The sequence below is a fragment of the Tursiops truncatus genome, chromosome 8 (genome assembly GCF_011762595.2).
Source record: "Tursiops truncatus isolate mTurTru1 chromosome 8, mTurTru1.mat.Y, whole genome shotgun sequence".
NCBI classification, from domain to species: domain Eukaryota; kingdom Metazoa; phylum Chordata; class Mammalia; order Artiodactyla; family Delphinidae; genus Tursiops; species Tursiops truncatus.
The window spans coordinates 69,286,880-69,309,051 of NC_047041.1; the positions used below are offsets into that span (position 1 = coordinate 69,286,880).

General features: G+C 34.5%; 1 protein-coding gene across 1 annotated transcript in view; it reads right to left on the reverse strand.

The window, feature by feature from the left end:
- Positions 1-22,172, reverse strand: part of SOX6 (SRY-box transcription factor 6) — a 622,270-nt gene that overhangs the window by 478,984 nt on the left and 121,114 nt on the right. Inside the window, exon 3 of the mRNA XM_073808646.1 lies at positions 17,886-17,967. The gene's annotated coding sequence lies outside the window, so the exon portion shown is untranslated. The remainder of the gene's footprint in view (positions 1-17,885; positions 17,968-22,172) is intronic.

Consider the following 22,172-nt stretch of genomic DNA (forward strand, 5'->3'; position numbering starts at 1 on the left):
TCTAAGTCTTTCATAACCTTCCTATATAAAATCTCTTCTCTTAAAAACAATGCCCTACTCTACACTTGTGAAAATACCTTGTATTTCTGTTCTGCATGCCCGTAAGTCTAGTCATGCCTTACTTCCCACCTAAAATGTTTAGTCATCCCTTATGAAAAACTTACCAAGACTTCATAGCCCACATCAAATTCAACCTATCCCTTAAAGTCTCCTTTGATCTCATGTTTGGCATTTATCACACACTGGCTTCCATTCTAAATCATTCATATATTGACCTTAGTTTCCAGCCAGATTATCATCTCCTTGATGCAGGGACAATTTATGCTTCTCTGTAAACCCAGAAGTGCTCCCCATCTTTTATACTCCATAGCACACAGATAAAATATTAATATCTGTATGGCATGCTGGAGGAAGCTCTGAAGGATAATGGTCGCTAGAGGTCCTTGGCCCGTGCTCCAGGCACTGCAGACTCTGTTGACACCCTAAAGCCTAGAGGAATACATAGCTTGAAACATTTGTAACCCAAAGCACAAACTCTGCACAGCACACTAGTTAGGACGCTGTGCCCCACAGCCCCTATCATGGTTCTAGGCTACTGAAGGTACTCAACAAATATTTCTTGAATTAACATAATAATAGCACATGGAGCACACTGCTTGCATTGGGAGACTAAGTGAGCAAAGTAGGTGACAGGCCTCAACTAGACACAGCATGACAAATGTTAGTTTGATATACCAAAGACTCCAAGTTATCAACGTTTCATTTGCAAAATTAGTGAATGAATAATACTATAGTAGGAGAAACGTGCTTAAAAAGTACCTCAGAGCTGTATTAGGTTTAAAAGATAAAGTAATCCATAAATACCTACTGTTGGGTTGAATTGTGCCCCCCCCAAAAAAAGGTATGAAGTCCTAACCCCCAGTACCTCAGAATGCAACTTTATTTGACCATAGTTACAGATAAAAATTAATTAAATGAAGATGAGTTCATACTGGAGTAGAGTGGGCTCCTAATCAGATATAACTGGTGTCCTTACAAGTAGACAGACATGTGAAGACACAGAGACACAGGGAGAATACCACAGGATGATAAAGGCAGAAATTGGAGTCATCTTTAGCAACCTGTATAGTCTACGGTCTAAGCTAGAACAACTGAGTCTTTTCTCCCCAGTTTCCAGCGAAAAGAAGCCCACTTTTTCCATTAGTCTAGTATAACGAAAAGCTAAGACAGAGAAGTCTTGAGTATGTTCATTCCTGTCCATAATCTAAATCTGACAGCAGCCCCAGTAGATTGATGGAAAGAATAAAATTCTTTCTAGCAGCTGAATGGTCAGCAAAAAATATGGGTATTATTAGTGCTATTTATCATAATAATTATTTACTACCATTCCCATTTCTCTTATGTAAGTTAAAATTTAAAGAGAATGTAATAGATACAAAAATAAACAGAGAGCCTTGATTACAGCCACTCCAAACACAATTCTACTTCTTTTATTTAGGTTTAATTGTATTTCTATCTTCTATTTTAAGTAGGATCTCACGCACTCATTTTTCTTGTTAATTATAACAATAAATGTCCAATATATAATGGTATTTATCAACAGCTTACTGAAACAAAGGAACTGTATCAGGGCTGACACAAATGATTGACCCTGATTAGAGAAATGATAGCTAGTTTTATAATAAAGATTACAGATTAAGGACCAAGTATCAGAAAGTTCTTTTTTGTTATTCCTTTAAAAAATACTACATAGACCCTCTATGAATAAGTCCAAATGATCCAAATAAGTAAGTCACACACCTCTCATGGCCAACAGTACCAAAAAATGGCTTTAATCCTTTATTTATCAAGGTATAGCTACTTCCTTCCAGGCGGAGTTCAGAATTTGAGATTCCTATTCCATAAATTTTATTCACAAACTGACTTTTCATGCTATCACTCCCCATATTATAAGTTGAATTTTCACAACTGAAATTTACGGCAGACTAGCAGAGTGTATAGTAGTCTTTTCACAGCAAGATTGTCCCAATAATTCCTACACTATGTAATTTCAGTTAAAGCTGCTAACCACAGGCTATAATTAAGTTAACATTCAAGACTTTACTACACTTCTCTATGAAGTGTAAACACAAACTGGTGTTTCTGAAGTGTGTGGATTCTCTTTCATTCATACAGTTGAACTATCCATGGCACACTTTAAGTTCCATACATAGACACCAAGCACTGAAGGAAACAGGAAACATTATGTTAACATGACTATAGTATTGATGAATAAAAAACCATAACCCCAAGGCTAAGCTGCCAAATAAGTAGTGAATTAATTTCTGTAAAGTACTCCAATATTACAAAGGTGTGTTGAAAGGTGTCTGCTCATGTTTCAAATTAAACGCACTGCTGGTCAGCATTAGCACCCCAGCTTTGAACACCAGCCACTTGCCTATAACACTTCAGGGGCTAGGAAAAACGGATTTGCCGTTCACACTGGAATAATTAGAACATGTCAGGAAGAATTAATTTCCTCATTTTTCAAAAGGATACACAGAAATTACCATGTTATTATATGACAGGGTCCCTTGGAGAATTATATTAAATTTAATTTCTAGCGCAGCCCACACAACAAATTAAAGTCATAAATAAGATGGAAAGAAGCGGGACGCAGAGCATATGTTTATGGCAATGAGTGAAGCCAAGGGACCAGAAACAACTATCTTCATTTCATTTTATTTAAATCAGCCAGACACTGTGTATCTGAATGACAGCACTTGTTAATGGTGCTGAGATTATAGGCTCCTTAATTTTAGAAAACAGAAGCAGTCAGTCAATGTCTGAAATAGTACATTTCTTACAATGCAAAAATTAGTATAAATTTACTTCCCTTTCAAGTCCATTTCTTTTTGCCCTGCAGCAAGTTTAACGGAGATAAACTTATTTTTAATAATACTGTTTCTCTATTTGTCTTTTCTTTAGGTAATTTTCTTGGGCAGAAAAAATGAGAAAAGTAAAACAGAAGAGTCACCAGGATAAGTGAAATTTACAAACATTGTCCAAAATACAAGCTTCCTGCTCCATACTGTAAATACAGCTACCAATTCAGAGCTGAGAGGCAAATGTCTCTAAAGAAAACTTTGTTTTTCATATTAAATTAAAAATGTCTTTCTTACACTGCCTATCAAATTGGAGTGAAACCGCTAAGAATATTGTTCAAACACTCTAAAAGCACTAGACTTTTTAGCTATTCATTAAGCCCAAATATGTGTATGGAACAGAAAGGATTATAGAGCCCACTAATAATAGAGCCACTACTCATGGCCAGAGACCTCTCTGCTACCTACTGCTCCTGCTTAAGAATCTTTCCTCAAGTATCACCTCTCTCCCGCTTCCACCTCAGCTCACCATGGGCAGTCAAGAAAAGATTCTCACTATGGTCATATCTTCCACTCTGAAATCAGCCTAAGCCCAGTATACAAACATTAATAAAACTTTAATAAATGTATTATAAAATATTAATGATATTATTGATTCCCTCCCTTCTCCCTGAACATATGTACACTTTTATTTGTTATTTAAGTTATGGGTAAAATAACCAGACTAGAAGGAAGTACATATGACTCTCTTAATTTTTTCCTGTATGCTATAAAAAAGACTCAAGGTGGCCTATAGAAATTTATTTTCTTGCATTGAGAAGTCAGCACCTTCTCTAACATTTAAGGCTGGCATTTTAGACCTATCAGAAATCCAAATGCTTTAGACACCAATCATCAAAACAATTTATACTGTGTTATTTACCCATTCAAAATTTCTTTAAAATAATAACTATATTGTCTTTCAACATAAAATATGCTCCATGTATAGCAAATGCAAAAAAAAATTATGGAGTGATGTTTAGAAAACTATTTAGAATTACTAAATCAAAAGCAATGAAAACACTGCCACAAGAGTCATTGATAATTTAGCTAATTTTTATCTCCTTCCAACATAGATTTAATCTCCACATATTCACCTACAGATTCTAAATCATAAATGTTAAGATTACTCATAGGCCCAGAAACATGTTGGCATTTTATCGTGCTTAATAACTGCAGACATTCTTAAGGTGAAAAAGGAGTTTGTACACTTTAAGAAATGACTGTCATGAAACTGAGCACTCCCTTGGGTGCAACAAACTTTAAATAATTTGTGAATCAATTAACTGGCGACTCTCTTCATAACACAGATTTCACACTCCCAGGTCACTGCATTATCAGCCTGATATGAATCATAACATTTTGGAGAAAAGTTCGTAATTGAAATCATTAATTAATTTAACAGGACTTTTAGTTATGCATTGCATTAAACAGCTGTAAAGGAGCAGAGATTAATTAGTTGTTTCTCTGACAATTTTCACTGCTGCTATTACTTGGTGGAAAACTTTTCAACTTGTAAAGCACATCATGCTCTCTAAAATCTGGCTGTGACCTACCGAAGCAATTTAAAGTTAAAAGAACTATAATTTCTCTAAAACGAAGCCTGGAACCTCTGAGATGTTTCTCTGGAAGAAAAAAAAAAATTTTTTTAATGACAAACATTGTAAAGCCTGACCTTCTCCTTATGTGAAAATGAAACCCACATCTAGAATAAAGTCATAAAAGTGTACATCACAAGTAGCTCACAGAAATGGGGAAAACAAAAATATACCCAGCTAACATTTTCCTGAAGCTAGAGAGATGATACGCATTCACATGTTTTGCATATTCTTTTTCTCTTAAAAATAGAAATAAAAACTATTAACCATAAATAAAGTGTATTTATGTTACCACTCAGTGCTTTTACTTCTTAGGATTTAGAACTATTTGACTGACCTATAAGTTGCCTAGCAAATTAACTGGCTGATAAAGTATAGGTAAGTTCAAAAAGCAACTCAAAAAGGACTACCTTAAGGAAAGGTGACTAGCAATTTTTTCAATACATCATTCCAAACTGCTTTTGTATCATATCACACTCTGCACAACTTCATCACTTTAATAGCTTAACATCTCCTTTGCTATATAAAAGGCACTAAAAGGTATATCATGGAGATTCTAATAAAATGGGTAACTTCCTAGAAAAATGCCCATCTTACTGAAATTAATTAGTTGAAATAAAACATTTTCCACGTTATATCAGGAAATAATCAACTGCGTCACCAAAAACTCTTATTTTCAACCTAATCCCTTTCCCTATCCCTTCTGCCCCAAATGTGGCAATGATATTGAACTCTTACAATTATTAAAATATATCAGGCCCTTTCAACATCTAGGTGCTTTTACGAATGCTATGCCCTCAGCTTACAATATTCTTTCTATCTCCACATCCCCTCTAAGTAACTCCCTATTATGCCTTTAAGAAGCAGCTCAAATGTTAGCCTACTCAAAGAAGCCTTCCCCCAACTCTCCCTGGCAAATTTCAAATTTTTGTGTATCTTATTTCATTTATATCTCAATTCTAAATCTAATATGTTATTATAATTTCTCTTTTTACCTGTCTCTCCATTAGATTTTTAAGCTACTTAACGGCTGGGCTTTAGTATGCTATTCACATTTAAATCTCAAACATATCTATCTGGGACATAGTAAGCCCTCAGTAAATGTCTGTTGATTAAACAAAGAATGAATAAATGAAAATGCACATATTTATTTCCACATTTCATTTCAATAATATTTATTGAGCATCTGTTATAAATCAACCACAGTGCTAGATGCTTGATGAAATCTCCACAAATTTTTTAAGTTAAAAAAAAGATAGCTCCTCTATATTTTTAAACATGTAACCTCATCTATTTTTTTAGTATTTTGTTTAAAAATTGGTAATTATTATCTAATGAAACTTGGAGTGGGACAGCAAGAAGTAGAAACTTTAGGATTTTAGGATATCTTTTGTCATCAAAGACCCTTTGCCTCAAAAGATCCCTTTCCCAAGAGTCAAATTAAATGAACATGTTAAAAATAGTTGATGCCGGCGCAGTGGTTGAGAGTCTGCCTGCCGATGCAGGGGACACGGGTTCGTGCCCCGGTCCAGGAGGATACCACATGCCGCGGAGTGCATGGGCCCGTGAGCCATGGCCGCTGAGCCTGCGCGTCCGGAGCCTGTGCTCCGCAACGGGAGAGGCCACAACAGTGAGAGGCCCGCGTACCGCAAAAAAAAAAAAAAAAAAAAAAAAAAAAAAAAAAAAATCCATTTATTTTAGTTAATTTAAAAGATACTTGAACAGTGGTGCTTTAGGGAGGTGATATCTTGACAGCATTTACATGATCCTAAGGTCCAGAAGAATCTTGAATCAAGAATAGAATCCATGTCTAAAGATATATAAGCTTGGATTCTACCTAAAAATTCAAGTTAAAATATATAATCAAGACAAGAGTAACATTTTACCTATTACTTTAGATTCAATAAATCAGAGAAACTGTAACATACAATCCACCAACTCTGAAAATTCTGACCCAACTAATAGTGAATTGTTGCTCTCCTTTGTCTCAGATCTTATCTGAATATATATATGCTTTACTTCTTGTTCTGCATCTCACTCTACCAACACACTCAAAATTACCCCATGATTTGTATATTTGTGTGTTTGCCCAACACAGTTGCAGCCCGTGTCTGTGAGTGTTTTTACATCTTTATTCACAAACCAAATCTGTCTACTCACAGCAGCATTTTAGAGTTTTATCAACATATCTCAATCATGTATCTATTACCGATCATGCTCTTATTACACTCTACCATCACTGAAAGTACTCCTTCTTAACTTCCTCTGGACTTCAAAGAATGTTTTTGTTGTAGTATCTTTGAATCCAAGTTCCTCTTATACCACTTTGTCTGAGTACCCTTGAGGAGGCTAGTTTTAGATTCCTGACCTTGAGTTCAATGAGGCTTAGATCTAGCACACCTGCCTGCTTTCAAATTCTCCTCTGGGATAGCATCACATAGCAATTACATATTGAAGAAGTCCATCTCCTTGTATAAAAGTGTGTCTGCAAAGGTTCATTTTTAGTTAGTGTGGCAGAAGTATCTGGGTCAATGCCAATTTTCAGGTTTTGCCAATCTTTGATTTTTCTCTTTAATGATCATACAATGACCATAGACACATCTTACTCCCAAGAAGATATGAAGTAGGAAGCAACATTTCAACAGTTTCCAAAAATAAGACAAAAGATTTCTTCTGAAAGTGTATGTTTGGTTTATGGGAGAAAGAGAGAGATGCAAGTAGGTAGAAAGGATGTTATTTTTCTAGATTACCAATTTAATAAACAGAAACAAGGTCCATTTGCACCTTACCTAGAAGATTCACAAATCTAAGAGAATGAAGTTGATAATGGAGATTATAAGGATTGTATGTAAGAATGAAAAATGAAAGAAGGGGCAGAGGAGATGAGAAGGTAGAGAGGAGAGTAGCAGGGACAGAGAGGAAAGTCACAGGAGAGAAGAGAAGGAAGATAGCAGAGAAGAGAAAGAGAGAATGGAGGAAAGAGGGAAACTGTCTAGTACTAAACCTAGGAATGTGGCAGGGGTTGGGGACAGGGAAGAAAAGGTCATAAAAACCAAAAGTACCCACTATTTTTTTTCTAAAATATTTCCCCTTTCACAGAGATTGAAAAAATGAGGTAAGTCAATTGTCCTCAAAAATACTAATTCTTATTTGACTTAATTAGTTTCATGGAACCGATAGCCCCACACCTTGCTTAAGAATTTCAATGGTCACATTTCTGCATAGTCAAAGTGATCCCAAACAATTTATCCAATGTATTACACATATAAACAAGTTTTTCTTCAAAACCAGGCATGATAGTCATTTTTTCCTCCGTTTTTCTGTCCAACAAACATAGTTATTTATTATAGAAAACGAAAGGAAAATTCCACTCTTCATTCGTGTTTGAGTTCCTCTGGCTTGCTAAAATATCCTGGCCTGTAGCATAAGACGTAATTCCATGTATATCTATTTCTTTTTTCCTTAAAAAGAAGACTTTTACAAGATTCAATTATATAAGATTTAAATAGAACAGCAAGTTTTTATATCCATGGCTCTGGAGAGGTGCGCTTTTTTTCTTTCTTCTGTCCTTTCTATTTTTCTTTACAGAGTGAAAATTATTTTATCAAGAAGTTTCAATTTACATTATTAAAAATATGTGGTGACCATCATCACAAGTCTGCTTTTCTTTATGATATATATATACTCTTCACAAAAGTACTTAACTTTTTTTAGAGCTAAAATTAAGAACGTATTAGAGTTGAGGGAAAAAGCATGGTCATGAAGACAAACAATCTCAATTTTGAAATCAACCTCTATCATTCTGTTACTCAAGAAAGTTGACAGAACACTCTGAGTCTCAATTTCATCAACTATAAAAATGGGTGTAATAACAGTTTCTACCTCACAGGGTAATGAGGATGATTAAATAATAAAATTCTCATGACAAATATATATAAAGCATTAACACAACATCTGGCACAATTAAGCACTTAGAACATGGTGTTATTAACAGGCTATATATGCCACTAGTGGAGTACAAAATTTATCTTTCTAATGATAAACAGGCAATGGAATTAGTATCTTGTGTAGGAGACTCAGGTGAAGATGCAGGTCTACAATGGTAGACCTGTACATCAACTATGCTTCAATTAAAAAAAAAAAAATCTTAGACCAAAGAACATGCAGATCAAGACTTTTTTAAAAAGTGCTTACTTCAATGCAATATTTTTCAAACTATGGATTGAATGAGTTATAAAGTCAATTTTCTGAGTATGAATCAGCATTTTTTATTAAAAAGGAGAGAAGGGAACTGAAGAGAGAGGAAGCAAAGAAAAAGAGGCAAGGATAGGGAAGAAAAGAGAAAATAAAACACATTGCACATATTAAGGATAAGTATTGTTCATGTAAACTTTTTACTTTGGTTATATTAGATTGCATACTGGGTCAGATTAGAAATTTACTTCTTACTCTGAATCACAGTCAAAAAAGTTTAAAAGCCTGCTAACTTAATGGAAACTAGGACATGTGAATCCATGAGCTTTTGTATAACAGGAAAAGGGCCAACCAACCACCTTGCTCATTCAAAGGTTTCTCTAATTCATGCAGTGTAGCAATTGAAGCCATCTAGTGCCCTTCTGGGTATCTTGTGATATCTCCTTATTTGAAATACTATAGACAGAAGTAGCTACCTACCAGAGATTATCCAAGGGCAAGAGAGTAAGATTATGTGGCTTCTGGATAACCAGTCTAGCTCTAGGATCATGAAGCACGCAATGATGTAAAATGAAAAAAAGTTAGTAAAATTAAAGGATTTAAGATATGTTTCACATTCAATAAATTCAGGCACTTACGAATAAAAGATCGAGGAAATGACTCTTCTCCTAAAAATCTGATGGATCTGTAGAATAACTGGACAGCACAGTGCCACCCAGTACGCTTTACTTAAATAAACTCAGTAATATTTATCTCTCCTTTTGCAAGATATATAGGGTATGTGTGGGTTTTGGGTGGCAGGAAGGGAGAGAAGTGTTCAAGAGGAAGGTGCATATAAGTGGTTGTGTTCACTTCAGTCTTATTCCAAACCAAACCAGTATGGTGGTCAGCTGTCAGCCAAAGAGAACAGGGGCAGGAACAGAGCCAATCAAGCGGTGTTAAGTAACCCAGTCATTCCATAGAAATCTGTACAGCTCTTGTTCTCTGGCAATACAGCTGGCAACAGCACAGCAGTAATTTGAGGGGTTTTCTATAGGGTGCTTATGAATTTGATTTCACTGTTGGCTTCTTGCCATTGCAACCTATACACTGGGTAGCTCTGTTTGTGAGTTACCCAACTATGTGCTTGGATGATAAAGGATCAGATTTTTCACTTAGTAGGCATGAAGTCAGCTGAGTTTTCACTTTGCCAAATGTGTCTTTTTTTTTTTTTTCAAACTTCCCAGGTTAAGAAAAATACATGGCTTGTATTGCCAAGCACTTTCCCCCTACACTTTGAGCCATGTATTTCTTTGGGAAACTAAATTCTATTTTACCCATAATTCATCAAACTGTTTTCTCTGACAACTTAAATCTTTAGAGCCTTTTAACATACCACTTCTCTCATTTTCTCCCCACTACTCTCCTTTTTTCATACTTTCCCCTTGGCAATCAAAAAATACATATAGTTTGCCAGATTTGAAGTAAAAGGGGTGAATATAATTCAACTGCTGAGATTCAAGATGATGTTTTACATGTGACCAAATAAACTTTCCATTACCTATTTGCACTTTCATATGACTTCCTTCAGATACTCTCAAAGGACATATGTAGTTAAACAGTAATGTTATGTAAACAGTTGCCAGTGCATGGCAAATTCAGGTTTTGCTTTTGGGAACTTTTTGGAATTTCTTTTTCCAAATATTTTCGATCTCCAGTTGGCTGAATCCGCGGATGCAGAATCCTCGGATAAGGTGAGCCACTTGTATTTAATTTTGAGTCAACCTCAGCTGCATATATCACTGCATCTTATATAAATCTAATTAATAATACAGTCCCAAACTGTTCTGATATTAGAAACTGAACTACTATCATCAGTGCTACCATTTAAAAACCAAAAGCCAAACTTATGGGAGTGGGGTGGGGGAGAAAGTAGAAGATATACAATGAAAATACTTGGAATATACTGTAAAGCATAGTAAATGGGCAGAAGTATTGATCTTCTCCACCCTTTTGGCTCATCAGTGTAAAATTAGGAAATGCTCTTTCTTCATTCTCAAAATATATAAACCTCCAGTAGGATGCCCTTTATTTGTAAACAGATATACATCTTCATGCCAGGGTCATCCATTCTCTCTTACTTCAGCCAGAATACCCAGTTACTTTCTTTCCATAGCTAGGGACAACAGGAGGTCCTCCCAAATTCCATTTCAAGGAGTGTTTCATTTCCACTATTGTGCACTGGCAGAGCAGAAGTAGGAAATGTCAAATGCCACCATCAAAAATTGGTCAAAGGAATGTTATTGAGGTTAGATTTCAAAATGAGATTTCATACCAAAACCACGCAACAGGCAGTAGTTAGCTACTACAGTACTCTCAATAGTATAATTCAGCCATATTATAAGGTTAAATGGGTTTCAGTAGGTTGCACAAGTAATCAAATCACCATCTATAATGTATTTTCTATAAAAATATCCATTCCAAATTCCAAACAACAAACTTTCTGAACTTCTCCCGTTAGTTAGTTGGAAATTGCCTACAAATACATCCCTGTGTATACTTCAAAGAAGTCTTTTTGTGATATAGATTTAAAAATACTAAAAAACAGGTAACTGACTATTAGCCTTTTTTAAGTAGGTCATATGCTTTACAAAAGGGTAAGCCCAAATTTGAAAAAGCAAGAATTCAATGTGAAAGTTACAAATTACTTCCTCATTTACTATATATGAAGTCTGGGATCTTCAAATACAGTACTTGGAAGTATGCACGAAAAATTATTATTAGTGGCTATAACACATTGTTAATATGATGACAACAAGAGTTGCAATCATGCCAATCCTATGAATTAGAGGTAATGGGGAAAATACAGACAGTTTCTAAAACTGCATGTATTATTATGTTCTCCTGAATATAAGTGATGCAGATGCTGCCTAAAAAAGTACACAAAGTTTCTAAGCTAAGGGCACTAGGAAAGTAACACAACTTCAAGTCAACCCATTCTCATAAAAATTTGAGAGAAATAACTTAATCATATGTATAACTCAATACCTTCTTTTCATATATGAGCAAGGCTGTGTGGATCCATAAAAATGTCATCTGAGCAGAGCTTTGAACATCTAGCATCAGAACTTATTATAAAGCCACCAAATGTACTGTACTGATATGCCTAAATGATCTTCTAATAAAAGCCAATTTCAAATGAGTAAGAAAAACAAGCCTACTATAAAAAAGCAAGCAATGTTCATAGACAAAACCTGGATTCAAAGGAAAGATGGGTGGGCATAAATTATGTAAGTGTTTATAGGAAACAACACATGGATTTTTTGGTAAAAATTAGAATGGAATTTCATTTGTTTAAGAAACTGGGGGGAGGGAGGAGAGAGGGAGATATTAGGCTTTCTCCTGAGGTAGCGCAAAGCATAACTGAATACATCATTGCTCTCTTACATTTAACATAAATAAGATATTGAGACTTGCAGTAAGAAGTCAGAAGCATTGCCTGTAACCAACTGCACTGTGACATTCTAATTCATCTGCTGAGCCTGAAGTTCCACTGCAGCTGAAGACTTTGATGACTCAGGACTTCCAAACCCTCCCCGTGAGCACGCTGCTAGTGGACACCACAATGCACAAGCTCCAAACTCATTCTTCACCCACCCCTCTCTGCCACCAGTAATCACTTTCTTTACCAGCATGCTGTCCTTCAGCCACAGAAGTTGTGCATTAAAATCAGAGCCTTGCTAACCATCTCTGTCAGTTCAGCTGGGTATGGAAGATCCACTCATTCAGTTGCACCCACTGGAGTAGTTCCTCATTCTGGGTACTGTGCATTCTAAACAACTGTGAGGTCTCCATGAAAGAAGCATGTTTAAGTGGTATGTCCTTGTTGTTTGTGACTGGGCAAAAGTGTCAGTGTATGTGTGTTTTGGGTAACATTGTGAAACATCTGAGGGTATAAGAGCTGCATGGAACTGAATTTATCATTTTCCTCTTGAAGTACATAATATAGACAAATAGCTACAGTTAATATATAGCATTTTATAAAATAAATCATTGTATTTGTGTAGAGGAATTTAACAGGACAATAGGGCAGGCCTCTTGCACATCAGTTGGGATGAGAGGGGGGAACACTGTGTTCTTTCTCTGCACCAAAACAAGTTAGAAAATAAATCTGTCTGGAAAAAATTATCTCAGGTTTTGCCAAGGGAAGGGGAGTTAGGGAAGTTTGAGGTTTCTTATCCAGAAAAACTGACAGCAAGCCTTCATATTAGACTGTATATGTCTATCCACTAAGATTTTACAGGAATGAGAAAAGTATTCTTACCAAGAAAGTTAAGTTCAAATGAAATGCTGTTTCTCAAGAATAATTCTAAAGAAGATGTGAAGTTTTCATCAGTGGTTCTAAGAAAACAATTTATAGTGCCTTAAGTGAAATAAGGGTAAATGGCATTTCATTGCAATGGGCTGCGATGGCCTATGTGACTTGAACAGTACAAATGAGATTTCCTGGGATTTTGTTTTCCCTTAGATAGGAAAACAGGAAGGAGGATTTTTACACAGTGATGAGGCATAAGGCAAGAAATGGACATATAAATAACCGTTAGCTAAGTGTAAAGGATCCCTGAAGAAAGGGAAGAAACCCAGGAGATGTGCACATCAAATAAATATGGAGAATATGGCTATATTTCAGCTCAAACCAATATTCCCTTTTCAGGAATCATCCCCTCTGGCTCACTGCTGACAATCCATAGATAGCATATGAGTGAGATAAGTTCATAAGATAAACAGGGATGTTCCACGGCAAATAAATTTGTTTCCACTGAGATAATTATTCTTACCATGTGTCACTGCTCTCATGGCATGAACAGGACAGGTGATGACATCCTATAAAATGCAATTTTTATTCCTATAAAAATATATCTCGATGTCAGCACTGAGATATATAACTCATTCAACCCTCATGAATTTTTTTTGCTCTGAAGCTATGAGTGTGTTTTTGTTTTTATTGTTGTTCTTGTTTCTTGTCTTTTTTTTAAAAATGCTGTCATCAACTGTGCAATACTCTTAAGACACTAGGGGGAAAAAATGGGACTGTCATTACCTTAGGCTACCTGGTCCTATGTAAGGATTACATATGTTATTATGTGGGATAGCTGAATATAACTGTTTTACTTGAATTTTTATAAGGTTATCATCTGCATCATATAATCTCTATGCAATACCTGTATCCTCAAATCAAAGCACTCTCCCAAACCTCATGTCTTTTCAGACCTAACCTAGGCAACAACAAGAAATCACAAGCCTTTGTACCAACAAATAATTTTTCCAACTATAATTCATTAGTACCTTATTCCAAAAGCATATGAATACTTACAAGATGGTTAATCCTCATTAAAAACTAAGATTACATGACATAATTACATGTAAATAAGAAAAATGAATTAAACTCTTACCCTTTCCTATGTCGGGCACTAGTTGTGAATCATATATACAATTAGAGTTATATTGCTAAGCTAAAAATATTGGTAAAGATGTAAAAATGACAAACAGTGCCTTTTAAATTAATGTCTTATTAGTTGAGTGAAGTACACTGACAAAGAATAATTTATGCTTATTCAGACTGCACTCGACATCTTCAGGTGTTTCCAAATGAGCTCACAGAAGAGTGATTAAATGCATCTGATAACAAGCCACACATTGCTGAAATTACTTACCGCCTCATTTTATGATTAATTAAACATGTAGATTAAAGTTGCAAAAGAATTTAGATTAATGAGCAAGTTAAGTCTTGCTGATATAAGTGAACTGGGAATTGGATGCTCTGTGGAACTTTATAAACATGCATTTTGTAATGAATAAGACAAGGCTACATGCAGAATCGTGGCCACCAGGGCCTTTTGACGATGCAGTCTTTTTTAACATGGTTTGACAGCTTTCAAATAACATTCTTCTATAGGCTTTAAACTTTGTGCTTTGCTGTAAAACACAAGACGACATAACTCATGTACCAAGAGTACGATTATTTTCGAGCTCTCCAAGGTAATGACCCCCTGTAGCAGCAGCTGTTCAGAAAAAATTACAAGCTCAATTGTTACTATAATCAGAGATAGTTTTGTAGTTAAAAGCAGTTATGCAACTTGTAAAATTATATGACACCTCATCAGTACCTTCTCTTCAACACTCCTTCCTCCAAAAGTAAAACCATCCCCCAAAAGTCATAGCTTTCCAGAGGACTTATTAACAAAGTAGGGTGCTCAGTCATTCATAAAATATTCAAAACAATTTATTAGTGAGGTTTCTCCTAGGAAAGGTAATATTTAAATTTATGATGACTTATCAGCTCCAAGATTGTGTCAAAATATCTGCTGGGGTTTGCTGAGTATCCAAGTTTTCTCTTAAGATCAGCTTTACCTAATCGGAGTAGTTTAGACTGTGTCAAAAGCCAAGTTGGACTGTATGGTTTTCCAGGGCAAGAGAAATTCAGGTTGTTCACAAAGATGTAGTGCATTCTCCTTTGCAAGGGATACAGAAGTGGCAAGAAATTGAGCCAAAGTTACCAAACAAGCTTTTGGTTTAAAACCTATTCCATTTTTATTACGAAGTTTGTGGCACAATACCATTTATTACTACCATAGCATAATGAAAGCATTCCTGCAAATTCTTTGAATGGATCCAATCTGCTGTCTAAAATATATCTCTACTTCTTTTCTACTCTACTTATTTTCAGACCTTATGTATAATTCATTTCTTGGCAAAAGTGAGATTTTTATAGTGTAAAATTTTTTCCTTTTAATTCAGATTTTTTATACTCTAAAGAATTACCAAGAAAACTATGGAAATTTTTACATAAGGATGAAAAGGAGCTGCTTCATGACACAGATGGCAAATTATCATCATTAACCCCACATATTTATCATGTGGACATAATTGCCCATTTGAAGATGTGAATGAAAATATAATATTGAGACATAAGCCTGACTATATTGAAATTTATTAAAAGCTTATAAGCATCCAAAATAGTGTCCATTCGATTTGTTATTTCCTTCCAGTTTTAAGTCAAAGTGTTTCACCAGATAGCAACAAAGACCCAATGCAGCCAAAAATAAAATAAAAATAAATAAATAAATAAATGGCCCTTTTTTAAAAAAAGCTTAATTTATAAGCTTTTTCCCCTTGTAATTCAACTTGACTATAATAGTTAGGATTTCCAGGTAGAAATATGGACCCAAATACTTCAAGGACCAAATAATATCCTTTTTCTTCACATGAAAATTTAAATTCTTCATTTATACCCTTTAAAAGAAGAAATCTTACAACAAAGTGGTTATATTAGCCTGAAAGAGGCTAGTTTAGAGATCTAAAAATAATTCTTTTGTGATCATAAAATGTATTGGGGTATGTGCGAGAAGGACATAGATGATTCAGACAGCTCAACAAGCCACCAAATTTTAAGGAGCAAGATCTTTCCACTTCAGTCATTGCCGTATTATTTCTAGGCCCCACATATTAAGAGGTGTGTCCTGGAGTTACTAATAATTAAATAAAATTGTGTCACTCCTGTGGCATTTTATTACAAAAAGATACATTTATTTCCCCACGAAAGCAATATTTGTAAAATAACTTTTAAGTCCTAAATACTGAATATACTTAGCTATTACATGTATTATTATTAGCATGTTTTAAATTTTATGACAAATGCTTTATATAGTTTACCTGCATAGATTATGTAAATTTACTGGTTATTTAAAGTTAAGAGTTACATGTTTAGCTGAAATACCAAAAAAGGTACTTCACTCTGAAACTATGAATAAATGGGCAATTTAAAATATCACAAATCAGCCATAATGCACTATAAGAATTCTTATGCATTATTTCATTAAATCAAGATGGTAATTTATTGTAAAGCGTTTTTTTAAATTTCACAGCACATAGTCATGTGGGCTATGAACCTTGCATTTCTAAGAAGTGACTAATATTTTCTTCATTTCATCTATAGTTTGAAAGAAAAGTATAAAAATACTCACCAGAAACTAATATTAGATGACTAAACTCATTTTCACATGTGATTGGGCCCAGGTTTGTCAAGATGAACTATGAATGCATTAATATCCACAATACTGCCAAATGCTGAATTATTAATATTGTCAGCTCCTTGGTTTCAGTTCATGCCCTGTTGAGGAGTTTTGTGAGATTCATCAAAACTCAGCCTCTCAACATGTTTACAAGTATCATGGAGGCAACACGTCTTAAATTAAAATAAGGTGACTTTCAACCAAGCAAACTGTCATCAAGGCCAGTCTAAGATTCATAAATGCAAAGAACCAGTCTATAGTGAAGACAGCAGATGAAGTCAGGTGCTACCACATGCCAGATCCTTGCCAACTCAGCACCCAGCAGTTGAGATACTAGGTAGATGACTAACGGTGGTTCTTCACTTGGCAGGATCAGCAGCATTATGCACTATACCTATGAGTTGTGTATGTCAATGCAAGTATTCAAGAACCAAAAACAGTGCTGAAAATTGGCTCCAAAACTGCTATGGCTTATCAATTTTTATTCTATTGACTATGCAAATTTTTCAGTTCTCTAAACCAAGGACAGAGTTACTTAACTGGAAGAGTCCTGAATTTTTCCTTCAGTGAAAAAAGTAAAAGATTACTCTGTTTTAGTTATGCTAGAACTCCTTTTAAAATCTCCATGTATCCAAAATATTTTTGTAAGTGCACATGAACAATGTTTTTTTATAAATCAATTGGAAATTTAAAGTATGATTACTTTTTAAAAGTCAAAAGTTTCTAAACTTTACTCCGTACCTTGTATTATATGATTTCCATGATGGTAAATTAATATCAAAACTGATTTTATTCATAAAACAAATAATTTAAAAGAATACAAGTAGTTTCCAGACTTGAAAAATTTTAGGATTTCTGATACTCATCTTTCCGATCTTTCATTCAGTAGATATATTCCCTATAAATAGAAACATTTCTGAAAAATATTGAATTGTGGTAGTAAAATTGTTTCATTTGTATGTAAAGTTTAGCCAATAATCCTAATAGTTATAAACATAAGTTAAAACTAGAAGATGTAAAGAAACTGGGTGTTAAAATTACTTAGGTCTTAGTATTAGACCACAAAAATGCAATGCAATCCTCATTTGCCACGGAAATAAATGGGAACATTAGTTATACTCATAAATTATATATTATACCTGGGCTCTTATACAAAGTGATGAGGGGTCACAAAGTCCTTCTTGAAGCATTTTTCTTTCCTCATCAGAAGATATAGAATGTCTAAAAAGAAGAAACTAATAGTTATTGGACCCACTATCTGCAACATAAAATAAATTTACTCTATGCATCATATAATCTTCCCAACAACCACACCCATTTTATAGATGAGGGAATTGAGTCTCAGACAGGCTAGGTAATTTTCCAGAGTTACACCAGTGACAGAGATAAAACTGAAGCCCTACTGAACCCAGCTCCAAGGTCCATTTGTTCTTTCTGTTATATTATGCTTATTTATCGCCTATAGTACTTTTTGTGTTTATGCTATTCTCCACTATCTAGAATTTCTTTCTGCTTCTTCTCAGTTAATCCATCCCTACCACTTCCTTCCAAGGTTCACAAGTATACTCCAAAAAGTATACTGTGTTCTCTCAGCACTTTGTTTAAAAGCCTCTATTACAACAATTCAAATTACACTGATTCACACAATACACATTTATGAAATGTTACCAACGTTACCATCTATATTCAGCAAGGTGCTGAAGGTATCACAAAATGGTTGCATTGACATACTACAATAAGTCTTTCCTAGTCTCCATTCTATACTCCTCTATCCTCTCTCACCTTCACAATAACTTTAGAAGTAGTAGTAGTAGTATTTACTAGTACGATTGTCATTATCATTATTATATATTATGAACCTCAACCAACCACCTTTTGCTCTCATGCTGCTCTCTGGAACTCCTCTCCACTTTCATTCTGCTCAAAGGTTCTCATCCACTAAACCATCTCTCTTTCCTTCCTAATCAAAAATTCTACTCTTGAATATTTCATAAAAGGTGTGAGATACTCTCGATTATTCATTTATGCAACAAAGATCTAAGCATTTACTATATGCTGGAAACTAATGATAGATAAACGAGATAGATCTTATTTGTCTAAGAGCTTACAATCTACCACAAAATACAAACAAGTAAACCAAAATTTATAATGTAGATCCATGTCATCATGAAAGTATGTAAAAAAAAGTGATGTGAGTACAAAGAATAAAGAGTAATAATTCATCTGGAAGCCTTCATATGGAAGGTGGTATATAAAATAAAGCTTCATTATTGAACAGAATGCAGGTGGAGAAATAGCAATAGTGACTGATTATTGAATACTTTCTATGTGTGAAGCACTCAATATACTGTATGTTTAATATATATCATATATTTTCTTCACATATGTAGACATTTCTGTTCCTGACCAGGATGGACTAACAGGGACTGGATGTACCCTTCTTGGGTTAAACAACTAAAAAAAACTGGATGAAATATATAAAAACAACAGTTTTCAGAAACTGGACATCAAGCAATGAAGAAGTAATTCCTGAGAAAGGAAAAACAAATGAGGTCATCTCTACAGTTGTCCCAGATTACTGCCTCAAGAAAGAAATTACCAACTGCAGTGTACAGAGGCAAATCCTAATGGTCTCACTGAGTTAAGAAGACGAAGCTGGGAGTCTAGGGAGGCCAAGGTGGATATAGTTGGTAGGGTAAAGTAACAGAGGAGAAAGACCTGCACATAAACTTCCAGAGGTCTGCAGAGAATCCCTCACGATTACTGGTAAGCACACATGTGTGAGGAAACTAACCAAAGTTAGGGAAAGATATACCTAAAAGGAGCAGAAAAATCAATCCCCCTGGATTTGAGCTCACACAAATCCAGGAATAATTCAATTTCCCATCATCAAAGTGTAAAACTTCACAATGCCAGGGGCACTGGACAGAATACTCAGAAGAGTATTATTGCCTCAGCAGTGCAGAAACTTAGCCTTACACTATAGGCTGCACTGGTTCCAACTGACAGTGCTTGAAAGCAAGTATTGAAAGGATCAAACTGTTTCCAAGTATCTTAACTACACACCAGAAAAAACGTCCAAAAACATTTATAGAAATACTGAAAGATTCAGCACTCAACACGGTAAAATTCACACAATTTCTGGCATCTAATAACAAATCACCAGTCATGCAAAGAAGCAGAAAAATACCGCTCATTATGAAGAGAAAAAGCAATCAATTGAAATTTGTCCAGAAATGACACAGGTGATAGAATTAGTAGACAAGGATATTAAAATAGTTATTAGTTGTATCCTATTTGTTCATGAAACTAAAATAGACTGAACATACTAAGTAGAGATATCAAATATACAATAAAGATCCAACTATAACTTTTAGAGATAAAAAATACAATGTCTGGGATTAAAAATCACAGGGGTGGAATTAAAAGCAGATTTGACACTGCAGGACAAAGACAAGTGAACTTGAAGGCTTATCAATAGAAACAATGCAAAATGAAGCAGAATAGGGAGGGAAAAAGATGAAAAAATGTGAACAGAATCAGAGAACTGAAGAACAACTTCAAGCTGCCTAGTATGTGTGTAATTGGATTCCACAAAGAATGGGAGTTAAAGAAAAAAATTCTGATGTAATAATGGCTGAAAATTTTTCAGATGTGACAAAAAACTATAAACCTACAGATTCAATAATCTCAAAAAACCCAAGCTCAAGAAACATTACGAAAACTACACTAAGGCCCATAGTAACCATGTTGCTTACAACCAATGTAAAAAGAGAAAATCTTAAAAGCAGCTAGAGGAGAATGACACATCATACACAGAGAAACATAATAAAAATTAAGGCAGACTTCTTTCTGAAAACAATGCAGGCCAAAAGACAATGGATCAATATTTTAAAATTACTGAACCACAAAAAGTTAATCTAAAAGTCTATACCTAGCAAAATAAAGATTTTTCAGAAATATAAAAGGTGATGGAAATACCACCATCTCACCAGCAGACATAATCTACAAGAAATATTAAAGTGGTCCTTCAAGCAGAAGGTAATTTGCCAAATGGAAATCTGAATCTACACAGAAATAAAGTACATTGAAAATGGTAAATATGTGGGTAAATATGAAAGACTATTTTTATTTTTTAAATATCTTTAAAATATTGACTATTCAAAGCAAAAATAATAAAAATTATCTTTAGATTTAACATATGTAGAAGTAATGTGTATGACAATAGCACAGAGGCTAGGAGGGAGAAACGGAAGTATGCTGTTGTAAGATTCTCATCCCATGTGTGATGTGGGATAATATTACTTGAAGACTGTGATAAGTTGTATAGGGTTGCTATAACTACTAAAGCAACCACTAAAATATATTAAAACAAAAAAATTAAGAAGCCAATAAAGGATTTTAAATGAAATCATAAAAATTCTCAATAAATTAAAAGGAAAACAAGAAAAAGGGGAAACAGAATGATGAACAGGTGGTACAAACAAGAAACAAAGAGCATATCATATATTTAAACTCAACCATGTCAATAATCACATTAAACATAGATGGTCTAAACACCCAAATTAAAAGGGAGAGATTGTCATACTGGATAAAAAAGCAAGACTCAACTGCATGCTGGCTACAAGAAATCCACTTTTAAATGAAGACACAATACTTTAAAAGTGAAAGGATGGAATATATATACCACAGTACCACTAATAAAAAGAAACCTGCAGGGCTATCAGACAAAGTAGATTTCAAAGCAAAGAATATTACAATGGATAAAGGGATTTTTATACAATGATAAGGGTGTCAACTCAGTAGGAGGACATAATGACCCTAAACATGTATCCACCTAATAAAGCTTCAAAATACAGGGAAGCAAAACTAATAAAATTTCAGGAAGAATTTTAATCAGAGTTCTCAAAATCTCTCTCCCTCAATTAAGGGTAGAGCACGTAAACCAAAAAAATCGGTAAGGATACTGAAGACCTGGACAGCACTGTCAACCAACTTTACCTAGTTTACATTGATAGAACTTGCCAACCAACAAAAGAACTAGTAATTCAATAACAGAAAGATATCTTGAAAATCTGTAAATATGAGGAAATAACACTTTTAAATGACTCACGGAGCAAAGAAGAAATCAAAAGGGAAATTAGAAAGTATTTTGAAATGAATAAAAATGTAAACACCACATATTAAAATTTATGGACCACAGCTAAAGCAGTACTTAGAAGTAAATTTTATAGCACTAAAACCTATATTGAAAAAGGGGATCTCAAATCAATGATCTCAGCTTTCACCTTAAGAAACTAGAAAAAGAAGGGCAACATAAACCCAAAGTATGCAGAAAAAAAATGAAATAATAAGACTAAAAACAGAAATCAATAAAATAGAAAAAAGGAAAGCAATATTAAATTTGATGTTGTGTTTACATGCTC